The sequence below is a fragment of the Pinus tabuliformis genome, chromosome 8 (assembly GCF_031772625.1).
Source record: "Pinus tabuliformis cultivar Carrire ecotype Pingquan chromosome 8, CPIR1, whole genome shotgun sequence".
Taxonomy (NCBI): Eukaryota; Viridiplantae; Streptophyta; class Pinopsida; order Pinales; family Pinaceae; genus Pinus; species Pinus tabuliformis.
The window spans coordinates 465,093,044-465,117,195 of record NC_142294.1 but is presented as its reverse complement, the minus strand read 5'-3'; positions in this window follow the sequence as shown (position 1 = coordinate 465,117,195).

Genomic DNA, 24,152 nt, shown 5'->3' with positions numbered 1-24,152 from the left:
TAGTGCCGCGAAGCTACGAAATTATCCGAACAATATAGGACAGGAGGAGAAGAGTGTGAAGGACAGAAGTCACCTTCGCCCAGAACTGAGGTAGAAATAGAGACAGAACAAGGTGGCGTAGACCCGTAGATGACATCCACCCAACTCAAACGTTTGAAACCACGAGAGCAGGTGGTGCCATGAAAGAAAACAAAGGCATCAAAGACATATTTCAACCCAATCACACTCACTGAGGGGGATTTGTATGATATCAAAGAAACGGTGAGGGATGTCACTGCAGAGGCCCTCCAACAGTTTGAAGAGTAGCAGCAGTTGGTATTGGGGGCTCTCCGAACAGAGCTGCTTGCAGGTATGCACTCCACGAGCTGGCATAGTGTCCACCAACCTCGCGATCGGCACTTCAGCTACTGAGGAGATGTTGCGCATAAGGGTGACCAACATGATAGTGCAACCAAATGGGACACTTACTATAGAGAAGGAGGCCGACAGGCTCACAGTTAGTAGTTTGAAAGGGGTAGGATTGAACATGGCTACGCTCCCTTGGGAGATGCTCTACCTCTTATAGGATGGAGTCACCGTGGAACTCAGGGCCCAGGAGAGTCACGCTCTACAGGTGATGAGCGAGCAGCGCATCAACATTGAGCAGTTGGGCCTGCAGCGCAGTGAGGCAGTGGAGCAGAACAAGCAAATAATGTAGGTAGTGGAGGAATCCTGTCAGATGGTCCCAGAGTTGGACATTCGGGCAGAAGAACCGGTGGAGGCGCGGCTCTGCAAGTTAGCCATAGGGGTGCGTGATGCTCGAGCAGAGATGGCCAGGGTTCAATTGGAGCTGAACCTGAATATCGTAGAACTGTAGTTGAAGGATTAGCCTTCAACTCTGCCAGAAGTCAAGGAACAACGTACCACCACTATTACAACAACAATGGCGGCGGTTGACAGTGCAGTGGCAGACTGCATGCAGATTTTTTAACAGTCATTTGAGGTCCTAACCACCTTGCAGGAGGACCCGAATGTAGAGCACTTGGAGACAGAGGTGTGTGAGTTATAGAAAAGGTATGATGAGGTAAAAGGGACAGCACAGACAGTTTCCCTTACACGGAGGCTCGCACGGATGTAGGAGGTAAAGGCACTCAAGGAACAAGTGGATGTCGCTTGGCATAAAGAAGCAGTCTTAAAAGCGCGCCTGCAACCATGGATAAACGAGTCTTACATGATCACATCCTCCATCGAAGGAAAGCTCGCGAAACTGCAAGCAACTCATCAAAAGATTCGAAGTAGCAGTTTAGCAGCAGTCCCCGAACAGCGAGTGGAAGAAGTCCAACAGGTGGTCGCTAAGTGTGTTTTCGGCGTTATGATGATCCAAACAGAGCTGTGAGGTCTTCACGCTAAGATCTCCACACCTACAGAGTGACTCGAGGGTGAGTCACAATGTTTGTGATGGGGGCCTGTTGGGTGCGGGATCCCCCAAGGGCAGTTTTGGGGCTAAAAGCCCATAGTTTGGTCCAATTTTGTAATCCAAATGTAAGGACTCTACATTTTTTGGTCACAGAGCGCATAGTTGTTAAAGAGTCATAGGGTTGTCCGCCCTTATTTTGAAAATGTAATGTCGGCTATAGAAGATCTACCCATGGTCCGCGGACCATGGGATTGTATAAATAGAGCCAAGATCTAAGTAGTTAGAGGCATTATTAATTATTAAATAATGGAATAAAGCAAGATATGATGTATGGGAGATAGCTCTGAGTATAAGTCTAATTTTTGGGTCATAGCATAGGTAGATGCTCTGCAGTTGAGTGCACAAAGATCTAGAAGTCTACAACTGAGTGTGCAGACCCCTGCAGCTGAGTGCGCAGGGCGGGTCGAGTCTGTAATTGTTTGGAATTATCAATAAATAGAAGTATTCTACAATTTCTATGTCTTTATTTCCTGTTTATGCATCTATTATATTGGGTATAAATTTCACTTATAATGCTTATATGATGCGTGAATGTATGTAATTATGTTGGATAAGTGACCGCAAGTAGGAACATTTGTTTATGCGAAGCTAACTAAGATCTGATAATAAAGACACTTAGCCTAGTTAGGAAGATATCGTAGTTCTCTGCCCTAATGGTGCGAAAGAACTTCAGCCCCTAGTTAGGGCTGCACGAAAGACGATTGTACCCTTTCGCGAAGGTACTGAAGGGTGGAATAGAGGGTTAGGCAACCTACGTGAAGGTAGGTATAGCTAGAATAAAATGACATCACATCCATCTCAAGGGTGTGGAAACTTGGTTCTAGCATACCCCCACACTGCTTCGGGTGAGACTTCAGTCTGCGCTCCGTGGGCTGATGCCGAAAGGGCCAGTAGTGTAGGGATTTGTTTGGCTAACTAACTCTGAACCTAGGTCAGGCCTCCATCAAGCCAACAAAGTAGTAGTGTGTTCAATGATTGATCTAAGATCCGAATATGCATCAAAGAGGAGGACATTTACAAGACAACTTTCGAGACTAGGTATGGGCATTATGAGTTTGTTGTAGTTCCATTAGGTTTGACTAATGCTCCAACTACATTTATGTACTTGATGAATAATGTGTTACATCCGTATTTGGATAAGTTTTTTATTGTGTTCATTGATGACATATTGGTATATTCTAAAAATGAGGAAGAGCATGTTGAGGATTTAGCAACAGTGTTGAGGTTGTTGAGAGAGCATCGGTTGTATGCTAAGCTCAACAAGTGCAGTTTTTTTTCAGATTGAGGTACATTACTTGGGATGATCCGGATTTAAATAGAAACTCAACAAATTACAGATATAACCATAAATACAAAGATGTAGTAGAAATAATAATTCCTTTCATTAATGTAAAATACTGAAATATGCCTAGTAACAGAAATGGAAATAAACTAGCTCGGGCGATGGTAGCTTATCCCTAAGAAGAGATGTGGTGGCTACATGCCTCTGAACTGCCTTACAATGAGTCTCAAGGGCCTTTTTATTATTGAACAATAAGAGAAAACCCTAAACAACCAAAAAGCTAACCTGAGGAGATGTAACACTGTTACCGGGAAAAGTGTCTATTTAGAACTGCTCTATCCCACTAAGGTGTGACAGCTGCCTTAGAAACAAACAGAGAAAACTACTTTTGTATTTCCTTTATGAATTAAAGATAGAGGGGGGTAGAAAGATCCGACCTGTGTCTTGCGCTAATCCTTTGATCCAATCGCTCTCTTCTTTGACAGCTTCCAGCTACTTGCTCCCTTACTTGCCCAGCTTCACCAAGTACCTGTAAGATCACAGAAGAAGAAAACTATACAAAGACATGGATCTATATTCATAAACAGCTTAGGATCAGATTTAAGCTAACCATACAAATGTAACAAGCATCAATGATACAAAAGCATGGAGGAAAAATTCAAATAGTTTTTATTGATATACAAGAAGATCCAGGAGGAGTTACAACCGATGATTCCTGACCCAGCATCAACCTCCCAGCAAAGAAGCCCCTCTTCACCTCCAACAAAGCATAAATCACCCAATACTCTGATATCTATCTCAAAACCAACAGCAATTCATTACAATGTGCAAAATTCCAGCCTCTGGATCTCTGGGATGAGGGATCCATATATAGATGTATGCAAGGAGGATGAGTCAACCTGTGATTTGATTAGTGTCTTCTCTCTGTCAGTTCTTGCTTCCACTTGGAGACTGAAAGCCTCTTACTCATCCTTGGTCGAATTCAGTGAGGCAAGTGTCATAGGAGAAGATTCTGGAAGCTTCCATTGTCTTTCCACCTCGCGGAATGACACTACCATTTGTCATTTCCCGCTCAAGCTTCTTCGGCGATGTCTACCGAGATAAACAAAGGTGAGTGGCGCTCGCCAACTTACATAACTTTGACAAGAGAATCCTGTACTAGAATAACCCTCTTTTCCACTCACGGATGGGGTACAGACTAGGCATATTCTCCCACGGAAACCTACTTTATGCCCGAAGTTTTCCTGCCGAAGCAGACCAGGATGCATGCCCCCTGGGTTTTAGTCATATCCCTCCGAATTACTCGCGCTCATCGGGAGGACGGACTGGAGATTGAGACATTTCTTGCGTGAAAAGACCATTCAGGGATGGTATATGACTATTTGCTCTGTATGATCTGGGAAATGAAAGCTAGTCCACGAGCTTGACCACTCTTCCTTCGTGCGGAAAACACATTACTCTAAAGAGTGAGGAGACAATGGCTCCCATGCAATAAATATAGTCTCGTCCAAGGAGTAGATTGTAATATAGGGGTCCTTGAACTACCATCAAGTTCAGGTGAACGGTTTTCCCTCTCAATGTTATGGGCACATCGGGAAGGATCCCTAAAGGTCGACTGGTTCCTTTATCAAAGCCTGTCAGATTTCTCATCTCAGGCAAAAGCGATGGCGAACCAAGCGCTTTCCAAGCAGTTGAGGAAAGGATACTCACAGAAGCCCCCTCATCTATGATGGTACCAGCCATAACCATTCTATATATTTGAACGATAATTCGGAATGGTATGCTTGCCGGTAAACGGGGTCTGCCTAGTTGATTCCAGTCGAAGGAGACAACTAGGTTGCTTGGAGGTGGGACCGAATAGACGGCCGGGTACGACTCTGATGAACTTCCTTCCTGCGGTAAAGGAATGGGTGAATTGCCCCCATGTTCGTTGGAGTCTGTGTTTATGAAGAGAATTTGGACGGTGTCATCCTTGTTCTCCTCAGTGACTGTATCATCTGAAGACGAAACCTCTGGAGGCAAGACCGGGTCAACTGCCGCCTCAACCTTTTGACTTTCGTCTGGTATGGATCCAGATGGTTTATCTTCAATGATAGGTGCTTTAGCCGACCACCGAAGCAGGCCAGCCGGATTTTCAACTAGTGACGGACTCGGCAAGAGTTTTTTATATCCAGGAGGAAGTCGTAACGGTGAAACCGGACGATCATCCAAAACTCTTTTAGCTTCGTCTAAGAAGGGACAACGGTGAACGGCATGATCACCTTCACACAGCTTACAAGGAAATCTATATTTTCCTTTTTGTCCTGGGACTTCACTTTCACTAGTCGACGGTGTGCTTTCAACATGATCATCAGATGTTGACGACACCGGGTTGTGCAATCTAGGAGACAGTCCCTTAATATCCGAGGGATGCAAGGACAATCTCTGTGAAAGTGGTCTCCTTTGCAAATGACACATGGCGATTTAGGCCTGGTCGGTGCAGTGTGTGGATTTTCGTTAAACGACACTCGTTTTCCCCCATTCGCCTTTGGCTCCTTCTTCTTCTTCTCTTTCTTCTTCTTTTCCTTCTTCTCCTTAGGAACTTGACTTTTGGCTTTACCAGCCCCATCAAGCGAAGAGGAAGGAGGAGAAGAAGAATTAGAGGAAGTAGAAGGCTGGTGGGCAACTCTGGACTCGTCTAATTGCTGATTCGATTGTTCAGGAATAGTGGTGTTCTGAACGACAAAGGTTGAGAAGAGCCATACAGGCAAACCAATTGTCAGTCCTGGAAGCGAAAATGTGGCCATATGGGGCGCACCAACATCTCCCCAAGAGGAGAAGGGACTAGGATTTCCTCCAAGGGGAATTCCTTGGTTGGTAGACTCCATTTTCTCAACCCAAGATCAACGTAGGAAAGGGGTAATGAATATTCCGTTTAAAATAAATTTTAAGACGCTTTGACACAACTTGTTTTTTCAGTTTTTAAGAGTCGAGAAAAAACAAAATATGACTCTAGTCTCCTTCGATTTTTAATGAGCCTGAAGTGACAAGTGCTCAGATGGACCTTTTCCGTTAAAGAGTCTGAAAAGGAACGAAAGGGACTGCTCTGGAGATCTAGGTAGAGGGAGTACCAAACCAATCGCAAAACTGTAGAATACTTTTTACGGTACGGCAGTCAATCTTCCCGAATGCTGTGTTCAGTGCATTGCGATCGATAGGGCGGCAGACACGGCTTCCTATGGATAAAGGATTTAAGCCTATAGGGGTCTCCCAAAATATATTTGACGGTACGTGGAAGCACAAGTCCGTACTGGCACTTATCATCTCAAAGTGGAGGAATCACCCAACCATCAGTGAGGACAACAGTTACCAGGCTTTACGACGCCGGAATACGTCTCTAGCCTAGACCTCTAAATGTTGTGCGTTAAGTTCCAAAGCGTTGTTAGATTCATTGAATTTATTTTAAGTTGATATTTCTTATGAAGATTGCCTTTTGGGTTCACCACGAGATGTAGATGTAATTCCTAAAATGCAATCTAAAGATGATAAGCAAACTTTTATCTCTTTTCTGCAATGAAAATCCTAGCTACTAGGGGAAAAGAAAGACACAATCTTTTCACAAAGAGCAAAGAGCACACTGTAAATTCACTTTCCTAAATCAAGCCAAACAGACTGTCAATATGCAAATGCACATGTGCATGTGTTTGTTTTCGACTTTCTTAGTATTGATGCTAAAAAAGAAAGTTAATGTACAAATCTGAATTTGCTTTCAAGCGACAAACACAAACAAGCTCCTTTTCGAAATCAAAAGATAAAGACGATTACGACACTTTAAGATTTTGAAATAAATACTTGTTTTTGACACTAGAAAGTCACAAATTCAGACCAAAGGCAATAGTACAAGTATAATCGACCATCAACAGTAATCAAACTTTCTCCTATGATCGAAATCAACACTTGCGACAGATCTAAATCAAAGGACTACAGTACGACTATTTTACTTTTGCAATGGAAAACTGTAAACGACGCAACAAACACACAAAAACATCTACAGTTCTTTTGTACAAAGGAGGCGGAATAGCAGCAAGGAAAAGGGGTTTTTAAATAGACATATACTGATCACAGGCTGCAAAATTCAGAGACAAAACTGGAAAGAATGAAACACAAGAACCTCAGCTGCACATGGCTAGTCTGATCAGCGCACCTGTAACACAGAGAAACTGGATTGCAGCGCAGGTTGCCCTTTTGGGAAGTGCGCTGAAATGAAGGAGCTCTTAACAATACCTGCGCTGGGCCAGAAACGAGAATCTGTCCGGGTTTTGGGTCACGGTTTGCAGTTTAGTCTTTGGTTTTTGGCCAAGTAAAAGCAATCAGTAATGCACAATTAGGGGGTAGATCTAAGGAGGGTCTAAGAGCTATCACAAAGGGCAATCATATCATTTGTGAATCAGCTGTTCAAATCATAAACAGATCTAGTGAACGGATTGAAGCAGCAAATGTCTACTTTGCATTTGTTATGGCAAATGCAGTTCGAATGCTACTTATAAGTTTATGAAACAAACAACAAAAAGATACACAAACAAACTAATTAGACAATCCTCCCCAGTGGAGTCGCCATTTTGTTACCGGGAAAAGTGTCTATTTAGAACTGCTCTATCCCACTAAGGTCTGACAGCTGCCTTAGAAACAAACAGAGAAAACTACTTTTGTATTTCCTTTATGAATTAAAGATAGAGGGGGATAGAAAGAACCGACCTGTGTCTTGCGCTAATCCTTTGATCCAATCCCTCTCTTCTTTGACAGCTTCCAGCTACCTGCTCCCTTACTTGCCCAGCTTCACCAAGTACCTGTAAGATCACAGAAGAAGAAAACTATACAAAGACATGGATCTATATTCATAAACAGCTTAGGATCAGATTTAAGCTAACCATACAAATGTAACAAGCATCAATGATACAAAAGCATGGAGGAAAAACTCAAATAGTTTTTATTGATATACAAGAAGATCCAGGAGGAGTTACAACCGATGATTCCTGACCCAGCATCAACCTCCCAGCAAAGAAGCCCCTCTTCACCTCCAACAAAGCATAAATCACCCAATACTCTGATATCTATCTCAAAACCAACAGCAATTCCTTACAATGTGCAAAATTCCAGCCTCTGGATCTCTGGGATGAGGGATCCATATATAGATGTATGCAAGGAGGATGAGTCAGCCTGTGATTTGATTAGTGTCTTCTCTCTGTCAGTTCTTGCTTCCACTTGGAGACTGAAAGCCTCTTACTCATCCTTGGTCGAATTCAGTGAGGCAAGTGTCATAGGAGAAGATTCTGGAAGCTTCCATTGTCTTTCCACCTCACGGAATGGCACTGCCATTTGTCATTTCCCGCTCAACGCACCCTCATAGTGCATTTAGGTGCGTTTCAACGCACCTAGCTAGTGTGTTTAGGTGCTATGCAACGCAGCTAGCCAGTGGAGCAGCTGAAATGATCCTGTTTTGACTTATTCTGAGCAGTTTCTGGTGGAGAACTTCTGGGAGAAGCTGTAATTTGTTGACCTTGTTCCTTTAGGGGTTGGAACAACACTTTTAGGGACTTAGGAGCCCTTGGTTTATGGACATTTCATGCTTGGAGCTGCAAGGCACAAAAATGTCTATAATAAACACCAAGAGTTTATGGGCCCCATTGGGGTTAGTTGGATAGCCAACTTCCCGAGGTCGTGACTTGGCAATATTATCTTTGTTTGATGCGCAGTATACAACGTTGGAAAGATATCTCTGAGGACTACGACGTAAAAGATAATTTTATTAAAAAATTGCTGGCAGTAGATTGCCAAAAATACATCATTTAGGGCCTAAAAACAGCTCCAAAAGTTTAGGACCTGAAAAACTGCTAAAAATAGTAAATTGTGCTACAATTAAGGAAACTGAAAAACTGAAAGAAACAATGATAGGGGTCCAAGTGGAATTGGTGGGTGGCCACCAATATCCACCTAGATCATTCCCCCCCCCTTAGGAAGCAATGGTCCCCATTGCGTTGAGTTCCTCCATGAGATGAGGAAACTTCTATTGAACTTGGTCCCTGGTGAGCCACTTGCCCTTGTGAAGGATTTGGCCTACTTTGATAACTCGATATAGTTGGATCTTCTGCTGGCGAGTGTGCTTGATCTGCATGTCCATGATCTAATCAGTTGCAGCTTGTTCCATTCAATCTAGATTTAACTATGTTGGTGTGAGTTGTTCTGCAATGTCAGATGTGTCTAGTAATGGTGGAAAGTATGGACGAAGGCAGTCCACAGTGAACACTGGGTGCAGGCCAAGGAATGGGGGAATGTTGAGCTCAAATTCATTATCTCCCACAACCTTTGTAATGTTGTAAGGACCATATCAGAGTGGTTTGATTTTCCAATAGGCTCCGATAAGGCGTTTCTTTTGCAAATGCAACCAAACTTTGTTGCCCACCTGAAACTTATGTGGCACCCAATGTTGATCATGTTGTTGCTTGTACTTGGAATTTGATTTCTCTAGAATGTCATGGACCTGCTAGAAAATATGTTGGATGTGCTCAATGAAGTTTTTTGCCTTATCTATTTCAGACTGGACATGAGCCGAATCTGCCTGAGTAGCTACAAATGGCATGACCACATCAATGGGACATAGTGGCTGAAATCCCAAGCCTACCTGAAAAGGGTTGTGGCCAGTCGAGTTGTGGAGAGCTCGGTTATAGCTGTGTTGGCTCTCATCCCATGTGCATGGATTCTTTGAGTTGTACATGTGCAGAATGTGTACGATCATCATGTTGACAACCTCTGTCTAGCCATCAGTTTGGGGATGGAAGGCTGTGGACTTAGTGAGTTTGGTGTCTAGCATTGACCAGAAACTAGACCAAAATGTGAGGAACCTACCATCCTGATCTGAGATGATAGACTGTGGGATCCCAAAGTGTACCCACAATTTTTCAAGGAAGAGTTTAGTAGTGGCTTTTGTTGTGATATTCTTCTTGCAGGCTGCCATAATGGCCATCTTCAAGAACCTGTCGATGACCACAAAAACACAGTCATTTCCATGCTTAGTAGAAGGAAGGCCTGACATGTAATCCATGGAGATGGATTCCCAAGGTCGTCTAGGGGTAGCCAGCAGAGTATAGAGGCCTTGCTTCTTGATGGTTGGTTTGGCAATGGCGCAAGTAGTGCAGGATCTGATGTACTTCCCGACATATTGTCGAAGATTCAGCCAATAGAAATACTTATGTAATACTGTCACCATTTTCTAGACCCTGAAATGCCCAGCAGCCTGACTGTAGTGTGCTTCCCAAATTATCTTGGCACACTCGCTTGAAGGAACACAAAGGTGACCCAGGTGGCATAATAGGGCATCTTGGAGGTGAAAATCTGGAACATGCTGACCCTCCAAGAGTGTCTGGTATGTGTGGCCGAATTTTGGGTTGCTTTTGTAGAGAATTGGCCAATCATAAGTCTCATGCCCAAAAGAGTTGAGCACAGTGTTTAATGCCATGATCGGTGGTTGACTGAGGCAATATGCAACATTATTGGTGTTTCCCTTCTTATACTTGATATTCAAATGGAACTATTGTAGGTATGTGGACCACTTCTGATGGCGATCATTCTACAACTTCCCTTGTGTCTGTATGGACTACAGGGGTCGGTGGTCTGTGTGGATGATCGTTTCCTTCCCCAAAATGTAATTCTTCCATTATTGGCAGGCCTACAAAATGGAATACATCTCTTTGTCATAAGTGGGATACTTCCGGACTGTGTCTAAAAGTGTCTCACTGTGATATGCCACTGGATGCCTATGTTGAGTAAGCACTGCCCCAATAGGATAGTCAAAGGCATCTGTCTCGATCTCAAATGGTTGTTAAAAGTTTTGTAATGTGAGCAATGGTGTCGAGTAGAGGTGATGTTTCAACTCTGTGAATGCCTTCTGTTGAAATTTAGACCAAAATAATTTTTCTTTCGCTCCTCCCTTGGTGACTTGACTCAAGGGCCAAGTGATATGAGAAATTACCAACACGAACTTGTGGTAGAAATTGGCAAGACCCAGAACGCTGCAGAGCTTTTTCAGAGTGGTTGGAGATGGCCAATCCCTAATGACTTGGATCTTGGCTAGATCCACATGCACCCCCCATTCATCAATAATGTATCCCAGATACTAAACTTGGGTCATGCCAAAAGTGCATTTCTCCAAATTGGCACATAGATTGTGTTTCCACAGTGTTTGGAGAACCTGTCAGATGTGGTGGAGGTGCTCTTCCCAACTCTGGCTAAAGATCAGGATGTCATCCAAGTATACCACTACAAATGAGTTGGTGAATGGCCACAAGATGTCATCCATCAGCCTCATGAAGGTTGCAGGAGCATTCATCAACTCGAAAGGCATAACCAACCATTCGAAAAGGCCCTCCTTGGCTTTGAAGGTAGTCTTCCACACATCGAAGGGTTCGATCGGTACCTGGTGATATCTTGACTTCAAGTCAATCTTGCTGAAATATTTTGCCCCCTTCAGTTGGTCCAGAAGGTCATCAATCCTAGGATCGGGTATCTATTCCAGATAGTGATCTTGTTCAGTGCCCGATAGTCAATACAGAGTCTCCAAGTCACATCCTTCTTCTGTACCAACACGATCGGGCTCCCACAGGGTGATGAACTTAGTCGGATGTGACCTTTCTGTGGTAGCTCCTGAATCTGCCTCTTGATTTCTTCATTCTCCATAATGGAGCACCTATAGATTGGTCCATTGGGCAGCGGCACACCTTGGGTTAGATCGATGGAGTGCATGACCTAACAGTGCAGAGGAACCCCGGCAGGGAGGTGAAGATGTTCTCGTACTCCTCCACAACCTTGTCCATCTGTAGTTTTCATGCGAAGGGACCCTGTCTAGAGGTTGTGGCCACTGTGTTCTTCTTTCCCTGAGGGCATATCATCAGGAAAACAAATTTCTCAGTTTTGGAATTGAGCTTACTCCATTGTTTTGCAGTAACCAAATAGATGGCGGTAGACGGTGCTACCTCCAGTATCCTATACAACTTATTTCCCATAGTAACAATAACAACTTGAGGCCTTGATTCATACAAAGCATGTCATTTCCACAAGTATGGTTGGCCTAATAATACATCACAAACATCAAGGGTAGAAATGTCACATAATACCTCATCCGTGAAGGGCTTGATGTTGTATGGAATTCGACACTGTTGGCTCACGCAAAGATCATGTCCTTGGTGAAGCCACCCGATGGTGTATGATTGGGGATGTGTTGTGGTCAGTAAGCCTAGCCGCTTCACGACCTCTGTCGAAATGAGGTTCTTTTGGCTCCCCCTGTCGACAATGAACTATAATGGGGAACCCTTTACCCACATCTGGGAGTGGAAGAGGTGCTCCTCCTCCTCTGCATATTCAGGTTCCTCCTTCTGGATCTTCATGGTGGCAATGGTGGTGTTGGGGTCCGCATCAATAATCTGCTTCCCTTTGTCATTCCCCTTATTGGGTTCTGACTCGAAGTTGGAACATGCTTCCAATTCCGAAGCGTTTAGCTGAGCCACCAGTGACTGCTTGGCCCGACACTCACTTGTATTGTGAGTGCATCTCTTATGGAACTCACACCACTTTCCCATGTCCTTCTTCGGCTTCGTGGTGTTTTTATTTGCTTGCGGCTTTGGCGAGTTGTCCTGTGCCACCCCGCCTTGGCTTTATCCTTTTTTCTGCGGTTTGGGGGCACCTTTCCCTTGCTTTGGATTCGTAGATCCAAAATCTCGCTTCTTCTGTTTAAACTTCTACTCGATCTTGACAACATATCGGTACGTCGTGCCAAGCAAGGAGATGTCCTGGAACTCCATCTCATCCTGGATGTACCTATGTAGGCAGTCGTGGTATTTGAGTACCAAATTTTTATCAGTATCCTTGATACCCAACTTTGTGCGAAGGGTATGAAAAATATTGGTAAACTCCAAAACGTCTTGGTCCCTTCCCTACCGCAACGTGTTCCATTTTATGTATTTATCCTCATAGCTTTCGACAGGGTAGTACTACTCCTTGATGGCATCCCAGAATGAATTCCAAGTGGGTGCAGCTAAAAATAGTGAGGTCGTACTTTCATCCTTCTGCTCACAGTAGGTTTCCCACCAGTCCTTAACATGGGGGGCAGCTTTGAGAAGAGCGAAAGTAATTTTTTCCCATCCGAAAAAATCATGAACAGAAAAGTACCCTTCTAGCAAATTTAACCATTCATCTACAGCGTTTTCATCTATTTTACCCTCAAATGTGGGAATGTCAAAGTTTACTTGTACCTTAAAGGGTGTGGCTATTCCAGAGTAGCTGCTGGAAGTAGATGTGTCACCCTTGGGTAGCCGTTGAAGGATCTAGGCAAATTTGTCCATCATCACATTCCTTCATCGCTCAAGGGCCTCTTCGAGCAAGATTTTGATAGGATTTCTTGCCCCCTCGACTTTATTTTCATCCACCATGGGAGGTCGTCGGGATTTGTGAGGCTGGTCTTGCAAAGGTTCGACTAGTTCAAGCCCTAACTCCTTATATCCCGACCTTGTTGGGTACATGCAAAGAAAAATAGAGAAAGAGCATACCGCTCTGATACCACTGATCTGGATTTAAATAGGAATGAAATAAATTACAGATATAACCATCAATACAGAGATGCGATAGAAATAATACTTCATTTCATTAATGTAAAATACTGAAATATGCCTAGTAACAGAAATGGAAATAAACTAGCTTGGGCGATGGTAGCTTATCCCTGAGAAGAGATGTGGCATTTACATGCCTCTGAACTACCTTACAATGACACTCAAGGGCCTTTTTATTATTAAACAATAAGAGAAAACCCTAAACAAATAAAACCCTAACCCGAGGAGATGTAACACCAAGAGTTTATGGGCCTCGTTGGGGTTAGTTGGACAGCCAACTTCCCAGGGTCATGACTTGGTCATATTATCTCCGCTTGATGCGTATGATACCCCATTGGAAAGATCTCTCCGAGGACTATGACAGAAAAGATGATCTTATTAAAAAATTTATGGCGGTAAATTGCCAAAAAAACGCCATTTAGGGCCTCAAAACGGCTCCAGAAGTTTAGGACACGAAAAACTACTAAAAATAGTAAACTGTGCTACAATTAAGGAAACTAAAACACTGAAAGAAACAATGGTGGGGGTCTAAGTGGAATCCAATATCCACCTAGATCATGGGACATGTTGTTTCCAAGGAGGGAATAGCAGTAGATCCAGAAAAGATAAGGGTCATCATGGAGTGGGAAGCTCCCAGAAATCTGGATGAGGTGAGATATTTCATGGGGTTGGTAGGCTATTACAAGAGGTTTATCAGTAACTTCTCCCAGATTTCTTATCCTATTACATCCTTACAGAGGAAAGGTAATAAGTTTGAATGGACTGAGGAGTGTGAGGCTAGTTTTGAGCAGCTTAAGCAGTTGTTGACACATGCTCCAGTGTTAAAGATTACAGATCCAGACAAGGAGTTTGTAGTACGCAAAGATACTTGCAAGAGAGGACTTGGTGGAGTCCTTATGTAGGAAGGACAAGTGGTATGATATGATTCATGAAAACTAAAAAAGAATGCATTGAAATACCCGACACATGATCTTGAGTTTGCAGTGATCATACATGAATTGAATATGTGGAGGCATTATCTTCTTGGCAGGAGGTTTGTACTTATGAGCGATCACATTGGGTTAAGGTATCTATTTGACCAACTTAATATGAACACCCGGTAAACTAGATGGTTGGCCACGATTAGTGACTTTGACCAACCAATTCTAAACACCCGATAGACTAGATGGTTGGCCCCAATCAGTGAGTTTGACTTCTAGATTAGGTATATCAAAGGAAAGGAGAATAGGGTTGCAGATGCTCTTAGCAGGGAGATATAGGTAAATCATATAGTAGCTATGAGCTCTTATGGGATAGATTTACAAGATAGGACCTTGCAGGTAGGTCAACATGATGCCAGGTATATGGAGATTGTGCACAAGTTGCAACAGAGTACAGGTACAGGTAAAGGTACAGGTACAAGCAGTACTACAGGTAAAGTTATAGGTATAGGTACAAGTAGTAGTACAGGTATAGGTATAGGCAGTGGCACAAGTATAGGTGCATGTGTACAAGATGTGTACTATTGTCTTTCAGCAAAATGGATTGGTTATATTCAAGGACACGACATATGTGCCAGACAGTGGTGAGATCAAGAAGGTGATCTTGATGGAGTTTCATGTGAAACCATATTCAGGTCACTCAGGCTATCAGAAGGCATTGACCGCAGTGAATAAATTTAATTATTGGTTGACTTTGAAGAAGGATGTAGCAAAGTTTGTGGCTAGGTGTTTTTATTGTTAGAATGTGAAGATAGAATGTAAGAATCCAGGTGGACTGCTACAGGTGATTGCAATTACATAATGGAAATGGGAGGTAATTTCCATGGATTTTATCACAGGGTTGCTGAGGATAGTGAGACAACATCATTCCATCATGGTTGTTGTGGATAGGTTGAAAAAGGTAGCGCACTTCATTTTAGTGAAGTCTACATTCTCAGCTAACGATGTAGCACATGTATTCATTCGATATGTGGTAAAATTACATGGAGTTAAAAAGAAGATTGTGTCAAATAGGGATGCAAAGTTCACTTCTAGGTTTTGGAAGGATGTTTTTGCAGGTTTGGGCACAACGTTGGCCTTTAGTACAACTTATCATCCTCAGAAAGATGGACAGAATGAGAGGGTCAACATGATATTGGAGGACATGTTGAGGATGTATGTGATGCATCATCAGTTAAAATAAAAAAAGTATCTTCCACTGGTAGAGTTCACTTATAACAGGAATCTTTGAAGATGAGTCAGTTTGAGGCATTGTATAGGTGGAGTTGCAATACTCTCATCAATTGAACGATTAGTTAACCGGGTGTTGATTAGATCGGAAAAGGAAATGCAGGTTATAAATAAGAATCTAAATGTGACATGGGATAAGTAGAAGAGCTATGCAGATGGGAACAGATTTTCAAGGAGTTCCAAGTTGGGGAACAGGGTATTTGTGCATCAAACCAAAGAATATCTCCTTGCAGATTGGATCTGTGCCAAGCTGGCACCATGGTTTTGTGGACCTTTCAATATTATTAAGAGGATTGGGCCAGTAGCCTATCGACTTTCACTGCCTCTGACAGTGAAATTACATGATGTTTTCCATGTGTCATTGCTTAAGAAGTATGTTAAATATGTTGATCATGTGATTGACCAGTTTGTATTGCAGATGGAACCAAATGGATAATTCTAAATGGAGCCTCAATGTATATTGCACAAAAAGGTGTTCATGCTCTGGAACCGAGTAATCAAGTAAGTTAAATTGTAGTGGAAGCACTTTGGGCCCAGTGAAGTTACATGGGAGATGGTGGACCAGATGCAGTCTATGTATCCTTCATTGTTTGTCGGTTGAGGAAAAGTGGTTTTGGTATGGTGTTTTGGTATATGTTTTGGTACAGATTTGATGATGTTTTGGTATATGTACATATGTATATGGATGTAAATATCACCATGAACTATGTTATAAAGCTCCATAAGTGGTATGGATTTCATGTCATTATAGTTTTCATGTTTTTATGTTCTCATGTTGGTTTGGTTTTCAGCAGGGTGATCATTGTAAACACTGGATCAAGCTATGTTATAAAGATCCATGGGAAGTATGTTTTCTTTTCAGTGGTTTGCTGAGGTATAGGTGTGGTTGAACACTAAGGATGGTGTCCCCAAGAGGAAGGAATCTGTAATAGCCCTGGTGAAAATTCCATGTAATAAAAGTTAATAAGGCAAAAATAATAACCATTGTTGATGGGATACCTATTCCAAGCTTAATGTTGGGCAAGACATCCTAGTGGGTGTTCATTTGGTTTATTATGGCTAAGGAAATTGGAAAAGGCACTGACTAAGGATTTGGAAAGGAAAAATGGAATTTTTCGCACATTTATTCATGAAAATAATAGAAATTAGGAGAAAAGGAAGGTGAAAGGTCACATGTTGCATGTGAGGAAGAAATTGAAGTAAAATAATGGAAAATGAAGAAAATAGAGGCCTGATTAATAAAAAGGCTTCTGATGATTAGTTTGTAACCTTTTGTCAGTTCAGTTTTGGAGCTCTCCCATTATTCTCTCTCTCACACACACTCTGGACACTTACAGTTTCCTTGGAGCATTTTGACATTGGATTAAGAAATGCAAAGAATGCAAGAGGAAGGAAGGAGCAAGCAAGGAAGAGCAGGATCAAGTAGCTACATCAGTATTCTTGTAGGTATTGATTTGCATGTGTATTTTCCTTACTATATTTGGCATTCATGGTATTGCATGTGGTTCTTTTGTTGTTATGGCATGGGTTTTCCCAAGTGTTACAGTGTTTTCAGCCTAGCCTTACCATTTCCAGATAGTCATGGTGTGATGGCGTTCTCATGTTTTGGTTGAGCTGGATTGTTGAATGGATTTGAACTTGAGTGAGGTGGATCTATGAATGATAGAGACATGGCCTAGTGGTCCTTGAACCAGACTTTGGATCACAATAAAGCCATTGGTCTAGTAACCCCTAAGCTAGATTGTGGGTTACGGTAAAGCCAGGATTGTGTTGCCTCGGTGGGCCTAGGAATCGTTGCTGATGAATGGTAGGATATACGATAAATCCAAGAGGTGCATTGTTCTTTGTTGAGCGTAGTAATATCGGGTTTGGATATGTAGTAAATCCTAGAGAGTGGGTCTTAGTTTAGGGCCTAGTGATCTGGTGTGGATTGCGGTAAATCCTGAGAGTCTAGGAGATAGGAAAATTTCTCACTGTGTAAGTGGAGAAATTCAGTGGCATCAATGCTTTTTTTGCCTAGTGATTGGGTGGAGATCACGGTAAAGCCCATTATTACATGTTTATTGTTGGCATAGTGGTCTAAGATGGATTACGATAAAGCATGGTTTCTATTTATGAGTGTGACGTGGTTTAGCCCAGGGATGCCTTGGTTGGATCTTTTGGTTTGAGTCCCACATTCATGCTTGGAATATGGCACAAGGGTGAATTTCTGAAGATAGATTTGGCTCAGACATTCTATGGTCGGGTGGAACGTGGTAGTCCCATCATGGGTTTGGATTTTGTATCATCAATATGAGGTTATTTCTCCTTGTAATTCTATGAGTATTATACTAGTTTATATGTGGATCATATGGGTATGATTTCCTTACTATTTATGTTGTTATTATGTTGGTGTATATGCTTTATGACAGTGGCTATGTATGGCTCTCATCATGTTTTTACTTTTAAATGAATGAAAAATGTATCTATGACCTAATAGATGATAATGCAACAAATGATATAAGGGAACAATGATTCATAGTGATTCTCATATAAGTATGAGACCCCTATGCTTAAATTTGTTATTTACACCTGTAGATTACATATTTGTGATATGTTTGAAGAAATACCTATCATGGCTAGTAGGGGTTTGTTTAAGGGCTTGTTCAAGTATTTACATTTGCAACATTGTTTCCCTGTTATCTTTATGTTTTAAAGGTGTAATTCAATTATGGGCAATGACCTGGGCTCTGGGCTTGAAAAAGTGGCTCAAATATTGAGGATGCTAGCATAGCACTAGGAAAAATAGTCCCTGGACACTGAATTCCTTGGCATGAGAGCATCCAAAGCCTCTTTGATGCTGTTAGGCCCATATCATGGGAGCGTCCGGGGTTCAAGTGGTCGAAAACCTTAGTGGGACCTAGGGGCTTGTTGGGTGTGTGTTATATTATTTCCATGACTAGACCCAATAGTAAAGTTGGGGGGTTAGAGGGGGGGAAACCAATATATCCTTGTTGCATCAAGCACAACGGGGGGTCACAGGGGGGCCAGCAGCCCCCTTGTCAGGGAGTTTGAGGGGGGCAGTATCCCCCTCTACGGGGTTCGGGCAGCACCCCATGGAAAATAAAATTGGACACTATATTAGGTTGGCAGACCTACCTATGGGTTTGTGCGTGTTTTTCATACATGGTTTTGGGCATGATTGTTTTCTGCCCATCATATTTTGTAGATCCAGTGAAGGGAAATACGGTTATGGTCTAATCCAGGGTTAATGGATTGGGGGTTATGGATGCTTCGGCATGTATATATATGTCTTGTAACATTGAAAGGAACATAATGAAAAATCAATCTGTTAGTCCTGGTTTTGGGATCTAGGGGAAAATCTCTATGTATATATGTTTTATGTTTTATGCTCTCGCCATTGTTTATTTTCTATTTTTTAGAATTCATATGCAGGTTATTTCTATACGGGGTTAAAACCTACATTTGGTATCAAAGTCGTTTGGCTTCAAGGGGATGCCTTTGTTGCTGAGGGGTTTTTCTCGAGCCTATGGTAGACCATGTTTAGTGGGAGATCTGTGGGATTGATTCTTGTGGTGAAAGAATATGGTGAGAAGTGGAAATATAGAGATCGAGAAATTGAATGGTCAAAGTTTTGATTTGTGGAAACTCAAGACGGAGTATCTGCTCATGGATAAAGATCTGTGGATCGTGATAGATCTGGGTACTAAAACAACGACAATGTCAGCTCAAGATTTGGCGAAGTTGGATCAGAAGGCAAAGAGCACAATATGGTTGTGTATCTCAGATTCAATATTGTTGAATGTATCAAGGGAAGCTTCAGTGAAGGCTTTGTGGGACAAGTTAGGGACTTTGTACCAATCTAAGTCTCTAGTGAATAAATTGTTCCTACAGAAAAAGTTGTATAACCTGAGGATGAAGGATGGAGACTCGGTGACAGAGCATATGAACACCTTTAATACTGTGGAAAACAAGTGTTATCTGTTGATATAAAAATTTCAAATGAAGATAAGTGCATCAGTTTGTTGTGTTCTCTACCAGATTCATGGGATGGTTTGGTTGTTGCAATAGGTAGCAATGTGATTGCCTTGCATTTTGATGAAATAATCTCATCCTTGTTGTCGAAGGAGATGAGACAGAAAAATATGGAGGGTCGAAATGGTGATGCCTTGTCTATACGAGGACGATCCCAAAACAGAAACAAAAATAATTCCTCGAGTGGGAGATCTAAATCTAGAGAGAGATCTAAATCTCTAGGAAAACCTGTAAAGATGTGCCGGAAATACGGAAATGAAGGGCACTTCAAAAAGGATTATAGATCTAAAGCACTTGAGAAAGGAAAGGGATCTGATGATGCTCCTTCTACAAAGGCAAAAACCACCTCATATGAAGGTGGGAATGTGTACTTTCCTTCTTCTTCAAGTACACATGTAGATCATGAGGCATGGTTGATTGACTCTAGTGCATCCTTTCACTTCACTCCCCACAAGGAGTGGTTCTGCGAGTATGATAAATATGATGGTGGTGATGTCTTCTTAGGGGATGACAAGAAGGCTATGATCGTCAATCACAAAAAATTCAAGTTGAATTTGCAAGGTGTAAGGATTAGAACACTTTCAGATGTTCTGCATAATCCTACATTGGCCAGAAATCTGATTTTTGTAAGCAAGTTGGATGATGCAGGGGTAAAAATAGTGTTCAAGAAATATATCTACAAGATGGTTTAGGGAGCACTGGCATTGATGCGAGGAGTTAGGATTGGAACTCTATGCAAGATTTAGGGTAGCACTGTTATTGATGTGTGTAATGATTCTATGGTTCCCGAAAATGGACCAGAAAATCTAGTGGTCTTTGGAGAAAATGCCATGCTTTGGCTTTAAATTCTTAGACATATTGGAGAGAAGGCCCTTCGAATACTTCATGGTAATGGTATGGTATAAGGTATGTCTAATTTCTCTCTATATTTTGATAGAGAAGAAGATAAAGGTGTTGAGGATTTTTAACAGCAGAGAGTTTTGCAAGAAGGAATTTGAAGAGTTCAGTAAGAAGTGTGCTATAGCACATAAAAAGACTACTCCATACCCACCTCATAAAAATGGAGTTGTAGAAAGAATGAATAGGACGTTGATGGAAAAGGAAAGAAGCATGCTCAGTGGTGTCGGAATAGGATAGGAATTCTAGGTAGAGACGATGGAGACTGCATGTTACCTGGTCAATAGATCACCTTCATCGGCGCTGGAGGATAAGACTCCATAAGAGGTATGGACTAGTAAGAAACCCTCTCTTTCACATCTGAGGGTATTTGGATGTGATGCATATGTAGATGTTCCAAAGGAGAAAAGAACGAAGTTGGATTGTAAATCTAAAAGGTGCATCTTTGGAACCTAGAAACAAGGAAGGTTGTGTACAACCAAGATGTGGTGTTTAGAGAGGTGAAACATGTTATTAAAAATGAAGTCCTACCAAAGTAACCTGAGAAGATAGAGTTTGAGCTAAAGGAGGAAAAATCAGACTCTACATCAGAAGAGGAATCATAAGATGAAGAGCCACGCACTCTAGCTGTGAGAAGATCAGTTCGAGAAAGAAGGCAGCCAGAAAGGTATAGTCCATCTAATTTCTGTTCAATTTTTTGTTTATCTATTACTAATGATAATCCCAAAACTGTCAGGGAGATAGTAGATTCAGAGGATGGAAAACTCTAGAAAGAGGTCATGGTTGATGAAATGGAATCTTTGGACAAAAATGAGGCTTGGGATCCGGTGGAGTTGTTAGTTGAAAGGAAACTCGTTGGAAGAAAATGGGTGTTTAAGAATAAGATGAATGTAGAACGGAAGGTGGAGAAATACAAAGCTCGGTTGGTATAAAAGGTTATTCCCAGGTGTCGGGAATTGATTTTGGTGATATTTTTTCTCCTGTTGCCAAGGTAGCTTCTATTAGATTACTTTTATCCATGTTTCTTCTTTTGATTTTGAGGTAGAATAGATGGATGTGAAGACAACATTTCTTCATGGGGATCTAGAAGAAGAGATATACATGAAACAACCTGAAGGATTTGCGGTGAAGGGTAAGAAAGAACTCGTATGCAAGTTAAAAAGGTCTTTGTATGGGTTAAAATAGTCACCGAGGATGTGGTATCAAAAATTTGATACATATATACGGGGACTTGGCTTCACCAGAAGAAAATTAGATCATTGTGTGTATTTTAAATTAATTGGTGATCATGTTATTTATTTGGTCTTATATGTGGATGATATGTTGCTGATTGGAAATAACAAAGAAATTATCCAAGAATTGAAGACCCAATTGTCCTCCAAATTAGACATGAAATATCTTGGTTCTGCAAACTATATTTTGGGCATGGAAATTAAATGATATCAGGAAAAGAGGAAGCTCTAGTTAAACCAAAAAAAGTATGTCAAGACAATACTACAGAGGTTTAATATTCGAGATAGTGAACAAATGAAGGTTCCTATTCCTGTAGGTGTAAATTTATCTGCTAAATAGTGTCCCAAGACACAAGAAGAGGAAGACGACACGTCTCGTGTTCCATATGCAAGTACAATTGGTAGTTTGATGTATGCAATGGTCTATACTAGACCAGACGTTGCACATGCAGTGGGATTGTTGAGCAGGTTTATGCCAAAACCAGGGAAGGAGCATTGGACAACAGTGAAGTGGGTTTTTAGGTATTTGTGTGGCACTAGTGATTATGGTATGTGCTACCAAGGAAGACCAGGATTAGACAGAGTTTTGGACATCAGTGGCTTTCTTGATGCAGGTTGTGCTGGAGATCTGGATCAGAGAATATCTACAAGTCGGTATGTTTTTAACCTATTTGGAGGTGTAGTCAGTTGGATGAGTAAGAGACAATCTATAGTGTCACTTTCAACTACAAAGGTAGAATACATGGCAGCCACTCATGCAAGCAAGGAAGCAGTTTGGTTACAGAGATTGTGTTCAAGTATGGGGTTAGTACAACGAACTATAAGGATAAACTATGATAGCCAAAGTGCAATTTTCTTGGCAAAGAACCCTGCTTATCATTCAAAGACAAAGCACATTGATGTTCCATATCACTTTGTAAGGGATATGATTAAGGATAAAAAGGTGTTATTGGTAAAGGTGGACACTTTGAAGAATACAGCAGATGCATTGACAAAGTCTGTAAGCACTGAGAAGTTCTCTTGGTGTATAGAAACAATGGGTGTTGTAGTGTTGGACTAAAGACTAAGCTCTCATGTGGCCCCTTGTGGAAATAAAACACCAAGTGGGAGAATTTTGGGTGTGCGTTATATTCTTTCCATGACTAGCCCCGGTAGTGAAGTCGGGGGGTTAGAGGGGGGGTGGTCTGAATCCCCTTTGTTGCTTTGAGCGCAGCAGGGGGGTAACATAGGGGGTGGTAGCCACCCTTTTCGGGGGGTCTAACGGGGGTAGTAGCCCCCCTCTACGAGGCCCGAGGTAGCGCCCGTGGGAAAAAAAAATTCGACCCTATATTAGGTGGGCAGACCTACCTATGGTTTTGTGCATGGTTTTCGCACATGGTTTTGGGAATGATGGTTTTCTTCCTATGATATTTTGTAGATCTAGTCAAGGGAACTACGATTATGTTCTAATCTAGGGTTAATGGATTGGGGTTTATGGATGCTTTGGCATGTATATATATGTATTGTAAAATTGAAAGGAACATAATGAAAAATAAATCTAGTGGTCCCGGTTTTTGGATCCAGGGGAAAATATTTGTGTATATATGTTTTATGTTTTATGATCTTGCCATTATTTATTTTCTATTTTTTAGAATTTGTATGTAGGTAATTTTTGTACGGGGTTAAAACCTACAATTCTAGCTACTTGAGTGGTTGGGATGGTTCCTGGGATTTTTGTAGCTGATGTGGAAGGTTTGTATGTTGTGTTCCCATCGATTCCACTTCCTTAAAGTCACATGGGAGGGTGAATCTAATCATAGTATCCTCTCATCACATGTTTACCTTGGTTGGACGGTTACTTTGGTAGATGAGGGAGGTGGGTGTTACACCCTTAACTGGACCCCTACTAGCCATGACATGCATTTCTTCAAATATATCACAAATATGTAATCTACAGTTGTAAACAACATATTTAAGCATAGGGGTCTCATACTTGTCTGAGAATGGTTATGAAGCATTGTTACCTTATTTCATTCGTTGCATTATCATCTATTAGGTCATAGATACATTGTTTATTCATTCACAAGTAAAAACATGATGAGATCTATAGATAGCCACTATCATTAAACATATACATAAACAACATAATAGCAACATAAATACATGTTGGACATTGGATAAACCAATTCTACCCTTGTGTTTCACAACATGGACTAACCACCTCTCATGGATCCTTATCTCTGATGATGCAATCGTTAACTAACACCTGTGGGTTTTGTTCTAACGGCAATTGTGATTCCCAACAAGTGATATCAAAGCGTAGGTCAGGAGTTCAATACACACCTAGCTCATGTTGTGGGGGAGATTGTTGGACATCGTATAAACCAATGCTCCCCGTGTATTTCACGACATGGACTAACCACCTCT